At 41.1% G+C, this 14483-nt stretch overlaps 1 protein-coding gene across 3 annotated transcripts in view; it reads right to left on the minus strand.

The window, feature by feature from the left end:
• The window catches only part of USP6NL (USP6 N-terminal like), a 143775-nt gene extending 135473 nt beyond the window's left edge, over positions 1-8302 (minus strand). For 2 of the 3 annotated variants that reach the window (XM_060160149.1, XM_060160169.1), the window contains exon 1: positions 8167-8302. The gene's annotated coding sequence lies outside the window, so the exon portion shown is untranslated. Of the gene's footprint in view, positions 1-7481; positions 7518-8166 lie in introns of those variants that run through there. The other variant, XM_060160158.1, reaches the window with a different exon arrangement.
• Positions 8303-14483: the final 6181 nt, after the last annotated feature.

Below are 14483 nucleotides of genomic sequence, written 5' to 3' on the forward strand. Positions count from 1 at the left end.
TGAAAGTGGTCCAGCTCTGCCATTAACCAGCTCTAGGAATGCAGATCAAGTCACTTCACTTCTCTGAGCCTTGGTTCCTTTATCCATAAAATGAGAAGTTAGCTTTTTCAACCTGGCTACCACTCAAGACTGTCAAGGGATTATGCATGACAAAAAAAAAATGCTTTCATAAACTAAATATCTCATATATTTGACACATGCATGAGCATGGATCCATTTTTGGTCTTATTATAAAATAAAGGAATTGAAACATAATTTTTAAGTTCTCTTTCTAGCACTGTAAGGTTTGTGACCTAAAAACTAATTTTAGATCAATGGATAACTAAGAAAGGTTCTAACTTCCTCAGCATTAATAAGTAGACTCAATTAATAAATTATTGCAATAAACCAAGTATGAGCTGGAAAAAACTGGTCTAAAATGTTGGTTATGTTTTAAAAAGCCGGGGGGATGGCAGATTCAAAGGGCACTTGGAAGAAAGTCAAGATGACTACTAACAGTGAAGTAATCAAAGGTAATCCTAAATTCAAAGGGAGAATCCAGATGATATTCTTTTGGCAATCCTCAGTGATGGCAGATCATCAACTTTGTAGGAAAAAGTTTTTGTAAAAGAAAAATATTGGGCTTCCCTGGTGGCGCAGTGGTTAAGAGTCTGCCTGCCAATGCAGGGGACATGGGTTCAAGCCCTGGTCCGGGAAGATCCCACATGCCGTGGAGCAACTAAGCCTGTGCACCACAACTACTGAACCTGTGCTCTGGAGCCCGCAATCCACAACTGCTGAAGCCAGCGCGCCTAGAGACTGTGCCCTGCAACAAGAGATGCCACTGCAATGAGTATCCCGCACACCGCAATGAAAAGTAGCCCCCGCGCGCAGCAACGAAGACCCAACGCAGCCAAAAATTAAAACAAATAAATTAATTTTTTTTAAATAGTGAAATGTCTGGAAGGGCATATTTCTTAAAAAAAAAAAGAAAAGAAAAGAAAAGAAAAATATTTCCCAAGCAAGTCTGGTGAAGGAGCTTAGAATTCAAACTGATAATAAAATGTGATATAAATTGATGATGAATAGGGTTTCATATCTCTAAAAAGCAATTTCTAAAAAGAAATTTCTCTTCAGCAACTAATGTAGTCTACTAATGGTAACTAATTTGAATACATATTCTAAAATGCTGCTTTCAAAATGAGTCTATTACTTCACAACCACATTATCCTACTTAGCCTCTATTTTCTAATAACTAATCATCAGCTGGGAAAGTAAAACACAAACACATGAAAGTTACATAAAAGACAAAATAAGGGACCTGCATTTCCGACAAAACTAAACCACATATTACACACCAACCTTAAAGACAAAAACCTAGACCAAAATATATATATATAAATGTATATATAAAGTATATTTTTTAATTATTAAAAATATTAGAGGGTAAAAATTGGTACAACTTTGAAAAACTGGTAGTAACTCCAAGAGCTAAATATTTATCTACCTATTACTCAACAATTCCATTTCTAGGGATACTTCCAAAAGAAAGGAGTCCATATGTCCAACAAAATATATATATAAGAATGTTCATAGCAGCTTTATTATAACAGCCCAAAACTGGAAATAATGCAAATGCCTATTAAAAGTAGAATGGAGAAATAAATTGTGATACATTCGTATGTTAGGTTACTACTATGACAGACAGTATTTTCCAATAACAGTCACTGTAATATTTCTCAACTCACATGTTGTTCCAGAACCTTGCATCTCTCATCAACAGGTTTCTGCTCTCTCTAAACCTGGGTCGGTTCCTAACAGGTGATCTAGCGTCCATCTGGCTCTCCACATCCCCCCCTCCCTGGGCTGCCTGTGCAGGACGACCGCTCTGGCAACCGGCCACCACCCAGTGACAAACTCAGGCCACCTAAGATGCTCTATCATCAACCACCAGCTGTGGGAGCAAACGTTCAAATAACGTTAGGCCCAGCCTTTGAGCTGCCCTACTTGAAAGTAAATGAAGCAGAGACAAGCGTTGCCCAAACTGCAGTTTTGTGACAAACATAAATGTTGTCATTGTTTAAGTCACTGAGTTTTGAAGCAATTTTTTTTGAGGCCACAGTAAACTAGAAAAAGTGCAGAGCAATAAAAAAGAAACACTACTGCCACTTGCAACAACATACCTGAATCTCACTGATAAAATACAATGTTGAATGAAACAAGCCAGACAAGAGAGTACATATTGTATGATACCATTTTGACGAAAAACTAGAAAACTTCTATGGTGAGAGAAAACTGAGTAATTGTTACTTGAGGTAAGGGAGGAAGGTGGCATGGATTGGGAAGGAGTGTGACAGAGCCTACCGCGGTGGCAAAAATATTCTATACGTTAAACTGGGTGTGATTATATACTTAATCACATTTATAAAAATTCTTCAGGGTATACATTTAAGATTAGTGCATATTATTATATGTATATTACACCTTAATTTTTAAAAGGTGGGGAGAGGTGGGGCGATCAAAGAGCTAACAAGATAATGAGGAATTACCAGCCACAGTCTAAGAAGAGGAATCCAAAATGGGGACCATGGTACCCTGGGGCTTCTTTCCTTCCGGAAGTGTTTGCCCAATCAAGGGAGGTGCCTGAGAGGCTAAAATGCACTTAGGCAGCCTTGCAACCTAGGAAGACAACATGTCAGAGTACAAGAGCCACCAAGGGAGCCATCCCGTGCTTTGGAATAAGACTTCAAAAAGCTGAATTCCAGAAGAAAGAGTAACACAAAAGTAAACTAAACCAGCCTTTGCACAGACGCTAAAAAAAAATCTCAATTTGGATCAAGGTGATCCTAAGTGCCTGGCAAAAGCAACAGAAAAATCCTTATCTAAATCTATAATTACTTCTAGAAATAATTTTTCAAATACAATGAACAGTACACAATCAAAGATGAGCAGGCATACAAGGAGATGAGACTCCTTGAGAAATACCAGACGACAGAAAAAACCAGCAGGACTCTGGGACAGAGTTACATGCTTACTCTGTCCACAGAGATATATGCAAAGCTTGAACATTTTGATAGGGAATTAGTAACTATAAAAGCGGCATAGCAGATTTTAAAAAGAACCAAACTGATATTCTAGAATGAAAAACACAATAACCAAAATTAAGAACCCAGAGAATGAACACATTTAAGACCAAATTAGACAGAGATGAAGACTAACTTAGTAAACCGGAAGATAGGCCAGAAGAAAATGTCCAGAAAAAAAGAAAAAAATAGAAAACCTAGAAGACAGGTGAAATACACAGTGAAGTCAGTGAGACCTAACACTGGAACCGAAGTCCCAGAAAGATTAAGCATGAGAAATGGGGAGAAGCAATATTTTAAGAGATGACAGCTGAAAACCACCCAAGACTGATGAAAGACATCAGGTAACAGCATTAACACGTATACGCCCAAGCAAGAAAAGGAAGGGGGGGGGGGTGAGGGGCGGGGGAGAGAGAGGACATCATCTTAAATAAAATCTGAAAGACAAAAAGAAAATCTTAAAAATAGCCTGAGAAAGAAACAAATTACCAACAAAGTGATAAACTGCAGCTGCTTCTCAATAGAAATAAGGATTATAGAATAATCTCTTCTTCAAAGAACTAATATACAAATATATGTATGTATGTATCTCCAATCTATAATTCTATACCTAGCAAAATGTATCTTTCAAGAATGTAGGTGAAATAAAAACATTCTTAGACAAACTAAGAGACTGAAAATTTTTCAACACTAAATCCACTCTAAAGAAAATACTAAAGGGTATTCTGTAGGCAGATGGAAAATTGTTTCAGAAGGAAGGTCAGTATCACAAGAAGGAATAAAGGAAAAGAAAGACAGTTAAGTCTAACTGAATAATAATGGTACAAAACAACAGAAATAGGTCTTTGGGGTATAATACATATATGCATTTAAAAACATGATAACAATGAAATAGGTTTAAAAAATAGGAAAGAAATTGACTTACATGTTTTTAAAGGCCTTAACATTATCTGGAAAAAGGGTGAAAGTCTCAATTAATGCTACACTTTGATAAGTAGAGAAAAGATTAGAGTTTCTTAGGCAAATACTAAAGAGTAAAAGAATATATAATCCCAAGCTAATAAAAAAGGAGGAAATGCAATAATTATTTTTTAAAATCAATCCAAAACAAATCTAGAAAGAGAAAAGGAACATGGAACAGGTGAGATGCTTAATTTTTAACCATTAATATCAAGTTATCTGCCAATTCATTTTTATGAGCCATCAGCAAAATACACAGAAATATCTAGCCCCTACTCATACCTAAACTTTGTAAATTTTAACCTCCACATCTATTCCATTTTTTTCCATTGTCACTGACTTTTCAAAGTCTTATTTCACCTTATCTTTTCTTATGTAACTGCAGATATGCTAACAAGCATTAAAACATCCAAAAGCCAAACAAAAAGAAACAGGAACAAAAAATCCAGAGAACCAACTGGCTTATAAATGCTGCATTAATTCCGCAGTAAAATACTAATTTGCCATTACTGATCTATATAATAGTACTAACCAAAATTAATGTATTAAGAAGCTTAAAATGATATTCTTTCACTTATTTCATGAAAAACATTGCTTTAATATTTTTTAATTCACTTGTTAATTCAGTGAAGGGAAATCCCAGGATAAAATTAAAACTTTTTCTACACTAGTATCAATGTCAGCAAGACACAGGTGCAACATATACCTCTATCAGAGAATAACTAAATAATCTCTTTAGAGCCAAAGATACTTAACCAAACAAGCTATAAAACTCCAGAGTCACTCTTGAGCGTCCTATAAGCAAATGAAACTACCTGCCACTTACTAATTTTTTTTTTAATTTTACAGTGGATTGCTACTTGCATTTTGTGAGGAGGAGATATTTTAAATAAGGGGGGTCTAAGCTCTTCCAAGGGAAAATACTATCAAAATTAAATCAAAACACTACCCTCATATTATACAGCATCTCGCTAAAGAAATCAAAGAACCTTTTATTTACCACTTAACAGATATAAGAACTATCAAGTAACCGGTGCCAGAGTTATAAAAGTAGACACAAAGTGTGCAGACTCATCTCCAGTCTAGCGAGGTGAGAGTCATCTAGACTAACTCCCTTTCTACAAAGGCTGAGCCACCTCTGTTCTCACCTGGTTTAGATGATGCGAGCACGGGGCCAAGAGCCTACCTTCCCTCCACAACTAACAGTGGTGGCGTATGTGCCACAGAGGGAACTAACACACAAGCATTCTCTTCAGGGACCGTGTACGCGCTCTCTCTCATACTCAAAGTGTCCCACCCTCCCACTTGCCCTTTCCACCTGCCATCTTCTCCTCATCCTTCAGGTCTTACCAGCCACTTCCTCAGGACAGCTTGCCCTGCCACTCCCAATCAAGTTAGGTTCCCTGGTGACAGGTTTTATAGCTCCCTGTACTTTACTTCAAAGGACTGATCCCTCCTGTTGTTGAAAACAAGGTACCTAACACAAGGTCATGGGTACAATAAGGCACTCAAGAAATATTTGTTGAATAAACAAACAAGTGTGAATTTATGATCCCCCCCCCCCGATTTTACAAAGAAACAAGCTTTAAAAAATTAAGTTATCTGCATGAAATACCATAACCTGGAAATGGCAGAGACCAGACCAGCTGAGACTCCAAGTTTATGACTCTAATTCCCGTGCTCTAATGCCCATGTACTATAAGGAAGTGTGCTAGAAGTCAGATTTCTTTCAAATGTATATTATTTTTGTATTGACTTCCACTGTAAAAATTGAGACACTTTCTAAAGGAAAAAAAATGAGACACTAAATATAAGGAAATCATATCTAACAATGCAATATGCCTTTCAAAAATCACACTGAAGGGACAAACTATACCTTTCTGGGAATAAATGGTCTGAGTATTGTTGGTGTAACAATACCATTGTGCTAAAGCGAAACAAGGATGGTTGAAGTGAAATTGCAAACATAAACCAGAAAATGTAATCACTTGCCACTTTCTAACTGAAGCAGCAATTCCTAAAGTTTTGGTATTGTGGCTAAGTTTTTTTGCCAGCTTCAAACTGCCTTAACATTCCTAGCATTTACAAATCAAAGTAATTTTGTTTCATTACAACTTGCCACTAGCTTAAATTTACTGGCCTCTTTTTCACCCATCTTCACTAGCTACAAAAGGTAACAGTAACCTGAGAGAGATGCAACATGAAGGCAAAGCCTGACACACAACCTCTGCCTGGCACTGGAAGTCCAACTTGGATCTGCCATGCCAGGAAGTTGTCTTGGTTCCCAAGGATGACCAGCCAATTAACAGATGGTGCCAAGATATGGGGATATATGTATAGTTGATTCACTTTTTTATACAGTAGAAACTAACACACCACTGTAAAGCAATTATACTCCAATAAAGATGTTTAAAAAAAACAGATGGTGCCAAAGCCGACACTTCTACTTACTGGCTTGTTTAACCAATGGCAGCTGTCCTCCAGAGGAGCTATTTCATGTCAAAACAATGTTACAGCTGGTAATGAGCTATTCTCACCAGAAACAAGGATGCCAGAGAGTCAGACAGACTAGCTAAAAACAGTAAGTAGGCACCAACAGCAAGGCTCAGGGCCCAAGTTCTTAATGTTTGGGAAATGATGCTTCTTTGAATGCCCTTGTGACACCTCAGTGATTCTTTAAATAGGTAATCAGCAAAGGAATTTCTCTTAACTCAGAATACCTGTACTTGGAATTAAGTCTCTGGTTTTCCTTTTTAAATTAATTTATACCTTTATTGGTGTAGCTTTTTTCTCATATTTTGACGTATTTCAGTTACCTATGTGGAATATAACATAGGTCAACAACATGCACTTTAAGTAATAAACTAGACTATGTTTACAGACTTTACTATAAAAAAAACAGCAAGCTCAGAAACGTTTTTCTTAATTTTCGGGTCTGACAGAGTGAGAAATAAAAGCAAATAAACCACTGTCCATTTGATGCTGGCTAATTTGATTCTTGTTAAGATGACTGCACAAAAGAAAAAAGTACCCTGACTTCCCTGTAACAGAACTTCTCATAGATTCAACATGTGAGGGAGTTGGCCAGGGTGATATCTAAAGTTTTGTCCAACTTCTCTGTGCTACGAAACATTAAATATCTATCCCAAAGACTTACTTCTATTTATAAATGAATTAATACAGGCTTGAAATCACTTTCTTCCAACAAACAAAATATTTAAGACCATGTCCCCACTTTTTTTCTATGTGTCACCTTATTTCCAATGACTGGGTATTGCCCCAATTCAAAACTCCTTCCCAGTCCCGTAAGGGACTCATTTAACTCAGGTTGAAATCTACTGACTAAAAAGCATCCGTGGATTAAAATGAAGGGGGGCGCGGGCAGACTTTAATCTTCAATTTCTAGAAATGTCCACCCGTGGATTCATAGACTCTTCACATTTCTTGGCATTAAAATACCTGCGAGTAACCATTCTGCCGCATCACAACTGCCGCACCAACACCCGGCTGTGAGCTCCAAACTATTTTGCAAACTCTGCAAAGGCGCAGAGATTTCCAGCTTCTCCAAAGCCCTCATTCACCCCATCCTCCCCTTGCCTAGTCGAAACGAAGTCCCGCGGCAGGAAGGCAATAATTTAAAAGAACGAAGTTTGCCTCAGTCCTGCCCACTTGGACTCTGGAGGACGCAACTGAAACTTGCAAGGGAGACACGTCTCCCGGGGACCGAAACTTGCTCGCGGGGAGGGAGAGGCTGTGGGTCTCCCCTCCCCGCGGACCTGGCCGACCTCCGACCCTTCACCGGTCGGCAGGTCCCCTCCCGCGCCGGCCCCGCCAAACCCTCCCCGCACGCCCCCCTGCGCGCCTACCCCGCGCCCGCCAACCTGCCAATCGCGCCCGCCAACCTGCCAATCACACCCGCAGCACCCTGCCGTCCAGGTTCCAGGGGGTTCCAGGCCGCGCTCGTTTCCGGAGCCAGTCCCCCTGGAGGGCGGGGACGGGGAGCGCTGCTCCGTCCACCTCCCCCGGGGCCGGGAATGGCGGCGTCCGGCTCCCCGGGGCCAACTCCGAGTCCCTGCCTGGAGGAAACGCGCCGAGCCCCACCGCCGCCGGCCTCTGGCGGGGGGAGAGGAGAAAATGAACTTACCTCCGGACGGTCCCGTCGGCGGAGGCAGCGGGGGGAGTCCCGGGGGCCCAGGAGGTCCCGGCGCGGCGGCGGCTACCGCAGTGCCCTCCGCCCCATTGTTTCCCTTCCAAGAGGATCCCGGCGAAGCCGAGCCCTGGAACCAGGAAGTTGCCCGGCGCGACACCTCCTGCCGCCGCTATGGAAACGGCCCCCGCCTCCCAGGGCGGCTCGCCCGGGACCCCGCCTCCGCGCCACCGGCCCCGCCCGCCTCACGGGCCGCTGCCAACCGACGCCGCTGCGGCCGCGGCCGCCGCCATCTTGGGGCGGCCCGGTCGGCCTCTTCCCGGCGGCACGTGCGCGCAGCTCCCGCGTTCCCGCCGGCCGCGGGGGCGCGCTGCCAGGGCTGCCGGGTGCGGGCGCCGTTCCCCCGGATGCGCGGCCAGAAGCGTCGCCTGGAACCCAGAGGGAGGGCGGGCCGGCCCGGGCGGCACTGGAGAGCCAGGACCTGGAACGGGGCTTCGAGGCATTGCACGAAAACGACCGGCTTCAGCTGGTGTCAACTGGCAGGTCGAGGGATGGACGTGTTTCGTTCCTGGCTCAACTACTGACCAGCTGTCAGGACCTTGGACACTTTTTCCCTATGCCTCACTTTCTTCAGTTTCTTCATCTGTAAAGCGGCATAACAATAGTACCTGCCTCATAGGGTTGTTACCTGGAAGCAAGTGCATGGTACTTAGAAAGTGCAAAATTATCATTCATTCAATAAAATGGCACTGCTTCTGACAAAAGTCACATTTCTGTCTTTTTCCAGGAACTTAATCTAAGTGTTCAAATCAGCACCACTTTAAATAGGCTACTGTGTAAGATCCCATTGCTGCTTGAGACTTCTGAAATGCTGATCTTTTGTCCCATATTTCTCTAGGTCAGCTTTCCTTTTTTAGATCATGGAAATTGTCAAGAGTTTTAATCTCCAGAATCGTCCATCAAGAGGTTCCATAAAAAGATGAATGATGTAAACTTTCCAATACTGTAATTAGCTGGCAGTTAAATGATTTATTCACTAGAAGCTAGCAAAGTTAGGGTGTGCAAATAACTAAAAGGCTTCCTGTCCTTGATTCCAGGAACTAGAATTACTAAAGCTGGCAACTCTGCATGGTGGCTATTATCTCTCTTTTCCAGCTGCTGAAAACTGACACCAAGAAACTGGGAGCTGTGTGCACTATGGGAGAGGAGGGGAGGAAGGAGGCGGGGTCACGGCCTCTTCCAAAGGATGCAACCTTGAGAACCTTGCATAAGTTTAGGTCTCAAATGGTCTCTAAGGCTTCTCCTTCTAGCTCACAAATGTTGTGATCTTTGTACACTCTTTAAGAAAATACAATGTATATACTTCCCTTTGGGTCTTCCTACATACATTTAAGCCAGATTTGTGAAGACCAGTGTTTAATGATCCTGATCCAAAAATAGTGGGACTTCCATGGCGGTCCAGTGGTTAAGACTCCACGCTTCCACTGCAGGGAGCACGAGTTCGATCCCTGGTCAGGAAACTATTGATAAGATCCCGCATCCCGCACGGTGCAGGCAAAAACAAAAAGCAAACAAAACAAAGCCATAAATAGCTTGATATATGAAATGAACTGGGGTAAAAACAGATCAGGAGCTGGCGGGACAGCAGGACATTGGTAACTTTTTCAACACTCAAGACACTTCTCCAAAGGTTATGGAATGCTCTGATTAGCCATCCCCCAGCTTGGGAAATTTTGAATTTCTGAAAGGCAGGAGCCCCCTCTCATACAGCCTTTTAGCCCCCACTGGACCAGCAGATTGCTTTGCATATGGTAGGCCCTCAATAAACATTTATTGAATTAAATCACCATATTTGTGGCTGTGCTCTCATCATTTCAGGAGGCCTTGGGGACCACAGAGACACGCAAGAGATGTTCTTCAAGGGACATCCTCGCAAACATCATAAACAAGAACCCGGAGTTACTAGTTAATGAGTTAATGGGATTTTGGATGAACAACCTCAGCCCCAGGCTTATTTGGCAAAACGAAGTGGAAATTTCAGATATGTTTTTCCATAAATTTTATGGGTAATTTTTTGAAAACTTTACTTTGGACCTAATTATGAGCACCACTGACTCAATTTTATACTACAATAATAGCATGATTAAGGTTAAGAAAAACCCACATTTTCCCCAAGTCAAAGTGTCACCAATGAATTGTGTCACCTCAGTATAAAACCTGTATTTGTTCTTAGGTATACCTTTAGGGGCTTCCCAGAATTTTTTTTTATTAACCGTCTTGGAGCTATTGTTAAACAGTAAACACAAAGTTTTGTCTTTATATCCCCAGCATAGTGCTTGACACGCGGTAGGCACGCAAATTCACTTATCTATGGCATATGATAAATATATAGAATTTATGTCAATGATTAGCAAGGAAATAAAGATAGAATCATTTTTCCTCTAAATGAGGCATGGGCAAACTTTTTCTTAAAGGGGAAAGATAATGACATGAGAGCAGCCATAGACAATATGTAAAAGAATAAGTGTGCCTGTATTCCACTAGAAATTTATCACGGAAATAGGTGGCTTTGACCCACAGGGCATACTTTACCAACCCCCTAAAAATTATATTTAGATTATGCTCACTCCACTTTTATATTCATTCCAATAAAATTTCAGATATTAACTGAAGAAAGTGTAAAAGTTTGATATCCATAAAGCACCAAAAAGTTTTAAAAAAAAAGTATGGAGTGACAGTTTATGTTACCAATTAAAATATTTCAAAAATAACAAAGGTTTAGGGGCTTCCCTGGTGGCGCAGTAGTTGAGAGTCTGCCTGCCGATACAGGGGACACGGGTTCGTGCCCCGGTCCGGGAAGATCCCACATGCCGTGGAGCGGCTGGGCCCGTGAGCCATGGCCGCTGAGCCTGCGCGTCCGGAACCTGTGCTCTGCAACGGGAGAGGCCACAACAGTGAGAGGCCCGCATACCGCAAAAACAAAAAACAAAGGTTTAGAACTATGTCTCACACATTATGATGGAATAAGATAGATGGATATTTGCATTTCATTTTTGCAAAAGTTATGCATTATGCTAATGAAAAAAACTTAAAATGTTGCCAAAGGTAAAAGTATATGTTTAAATCCTCAGGATGCCATAGTAACTAAGGCCAGAAGTACAATTTGTGGTGAGAACAGAAGAACATAGGACATAGAGGGAAAAAAATCTCCAAAACAAATCATACGTCCTTCACTATCATCAGAATATAGATGAAAGGGTGCGTTCCTAGAGTCTCCTGTATATTGAGAATTTGAAATGTGAATCCATGGCTATTGGGTCCATTTAATTTTTTTAAAATAAGGGAGAGCAGATAGCTCCCTAGTGGGGGGAGTTTTTTCTTTTAGTAAACCTGTGGAAAGCCTTGCAGTGCACACTGTCATGCTCACCAGCAGTAGTACTTTCTGAAATCTCATAAGGAGCCAGTGCTCTCCCATTGGTTAGGAAAGTCAGCTCCAGTGACACTGTGTATAATTGTGCTTCATTGTTGAAAACAACTCAGGCCAGTCAACACCTGTGTACCCAGTATAAGTGAAAAAGCAACGACTAATCAACAACCACATCCACAATGCTCATACTGAAAAGTTATCCTTTGGTTTAAAAGAGAAGTTATTGATTGCACAGCAAGGAAGGAGAGTCCATGGCACGACTGTGAACCCCATAAAATTGTATGCAAGATGCTGTGTACACAGTTTGTTCCTTATAACTATCTGGGGTCGTCTTGTTTTTTTACTGGTATACTTGGGTTTTTTCTGTCTATCTTAAAAATGGACATGCCGTGAGACTGGGGAATGGATCTGTCTTCTTCCCTACTTTATCCCTTAGTCCAAATCAGTGTCTGATACAGAATGAGCTTTCTCTAAATAATTGTAGAAGGAATGAAGGAAGGGAAGGAGGAAAGGGGGAAGGGAGAGAGGGAGGAAAGAATGAAGGAAGGAACAAAGGTATACAAATATACATTTTTCCTATATAATATTGTACAGCACCTATACTTCAATTTTAAAAAATACATTTATTTTCTGGGCAAAATATTTCCTAACTTTTCCATGTGCTCCAAAGGGTCTGTGACTCAAAGGGGAAAAAATGTAGGAATGATTTGTTTTCAACTACAAAGGCTGCCTCTCATTATCTCCTCTGCTCTTTGGTTCACAAGCCAACCTGCTCCTGATTACACACCAGAATGGCTGTCATGGTTTGCCAGAGACCGATAATGATGTCATAGCATTTGAAAAGCATCTCCTTATGTTTTTATAGCTTTAGAGAATTTCTTCTGTCTGCTCAACTTAGAGTTTCCATACTTCAACTCTCTGTTTGACCACCTTTTAGATATCATTCATGACATTTATTTGTTTTTTATTTGTCTCATCAAGCAGAGTTGTGTTAAAAAGTATTCTAAGATATTGAAAAAAATTGAAGTACAATTTCAAGGCATTTTTGTCTCCGTTGCAGGGCGATAAAACTTTTGCCTCTGTGTACGTGATTTTTGAATTTACTTTTAAACTCTGTACACATAAATCTATATACATTGTCTGAGAGCTGGATTTCAAAGATGACCCCCCAATGAAAAATGCCTCCACTATCCACATCCTTTTATACTATCCTCCTCTTGAATCTGGGCTGGACCTGTGACTCACTGTTGACAAAAATAATCAGGTGGAAGTGATGTTAAGTGATTTCTAAGGCTAGATCATAAGATGTCTTACTGCTTCCACCTGGGTCTCTGGAATATTTATCTTTGATGGGCTCCCTCCTAGCTCAGCCATCATGCTGAAAGAAGCCCAAGCCACACGGAGAGGCCACACATAGGTGGTCTTAATGACAACTCTGGCTGAGCCCCCAGCATCGACTGCTAGTCACGTGGGTGCCCCATCTTGGACATCCAGCACAGTCAAGCCTTCAAGATGTCTTGAGCCCCAACTGTGCAACCCCATGAGAAACCCCAAATGAGGACATCTCAGTCAACCCACAGAACCCATAGAACCAGGAGAGCAATAATGAATTATTTTAAGCCATTGAGTTTAGGGTGGTTTTTTACCCACTTACAGATAACTGGAATAAATTGATTAAAAACAAAATGTGAAAGCTATACTTAGATATACTTTAGCTAAAATCTTAATAAGTAAATAACTTTATCAAGATTAGTAGAAATGCTGTATTAGAAGGTCCAGTTGTAGAAGAATGAGGGGAGCTGGAAGAGATCCTAACGTATTCCGAGCACGCTTTTCACTACTAAGTTGCTGATTTTGTCTGGTTCTTTCCTTTGAAGTGGGGTCATGTTGCTGGGTGCTGTGAAAGAACACAGTGACCTTAACCTTCTGGTGTCTGCAAAGTAAATATACTCACAATTACATTTGACTTAAATAGATATGCAATAGTCTTTGTCCACATGCTTTGGCTAAAAAAGGAAAGAAGGAGTGGTCACAAGGAGCCAGACCAAAGACTCATTTAAAATAAGACAATAGATGGAAAAAAAATTTTTTTATCTGCTCACTTTATGTTTTCTATTGGCTAATACTTTATTAAAAATGCAGGTCCAGGGGAATTCTCTAGCAGTCCAGTGGTTAGGATTCCACGCTTTCCCTGCTGAGGGCCCGGGTTCAATCCCTGGTCAGGGAACTGAGATCCCACAAGCCGCATGGGGCAGCCAAAAAAAAAAAATTCAGGTCCGTAATTCCTAATCTGTAATTTTGAAATCCACAAAGCTCTGAAAACCAAAAGTATTTTTCCTAAATAATTTGCCATCTAAACTCATTGGGTAGCAACTGAACTTTCCTTTGGCTATTTATGATGGTCTTTACCCTATTTCATATGAACACTCACTTCATCACAGAACAATTAGTGTGTTTGATTACAAGGTCCCGTCCCAGACCCCGCTTATGCTGCCCCCCTCAAGTAACATGCAGTATATGTGCTGTGTCACCCTTGAAATGGAAACTTCTTGTTTCAGACCTGAAGTTGACTTTACTGACGACATAAAGTAAACTTTTTTTGCAGGGGGAAGGGCAGTCTACCGCAGAGTCATTGAGGAATCTCTGGATTCAGACAGCCCAAGTTCAAACCCCAACTCCACCACTGGCCACCTCTGAGACCTGGGTTAGTGTGCAACCCTCTGCCTCAGTTTTCTCCCCTGCAGAATGAGGACAGCAATAGAAACTACCTCACAGGGTTGACTTAGAGGACTAAGTGAGATTATGCATGCAGAATGCTTAGCCCAATGACTAGTAGTAAACACTCAAAAAATGTTCACTCTTATTGTATTATTATTAAACGTAAGCT

Source organism: Lagenorhynchus albirostris, chromosome 1, assembly GCF_949774975.1.
Source record: "Lagenorhynchus albirostris chromosome 1, mLagAlb1.1, whole genome shotgun sequence".
In the NCBI taxonomy this organism is placed as follows: domain Eukaryota; kingdom Metazoa; phylum Chordata; class Mammalia; order Artiodactyla; family Delphinidae; genus Lagenorhynchus; species Lagenorhynchus albirostris.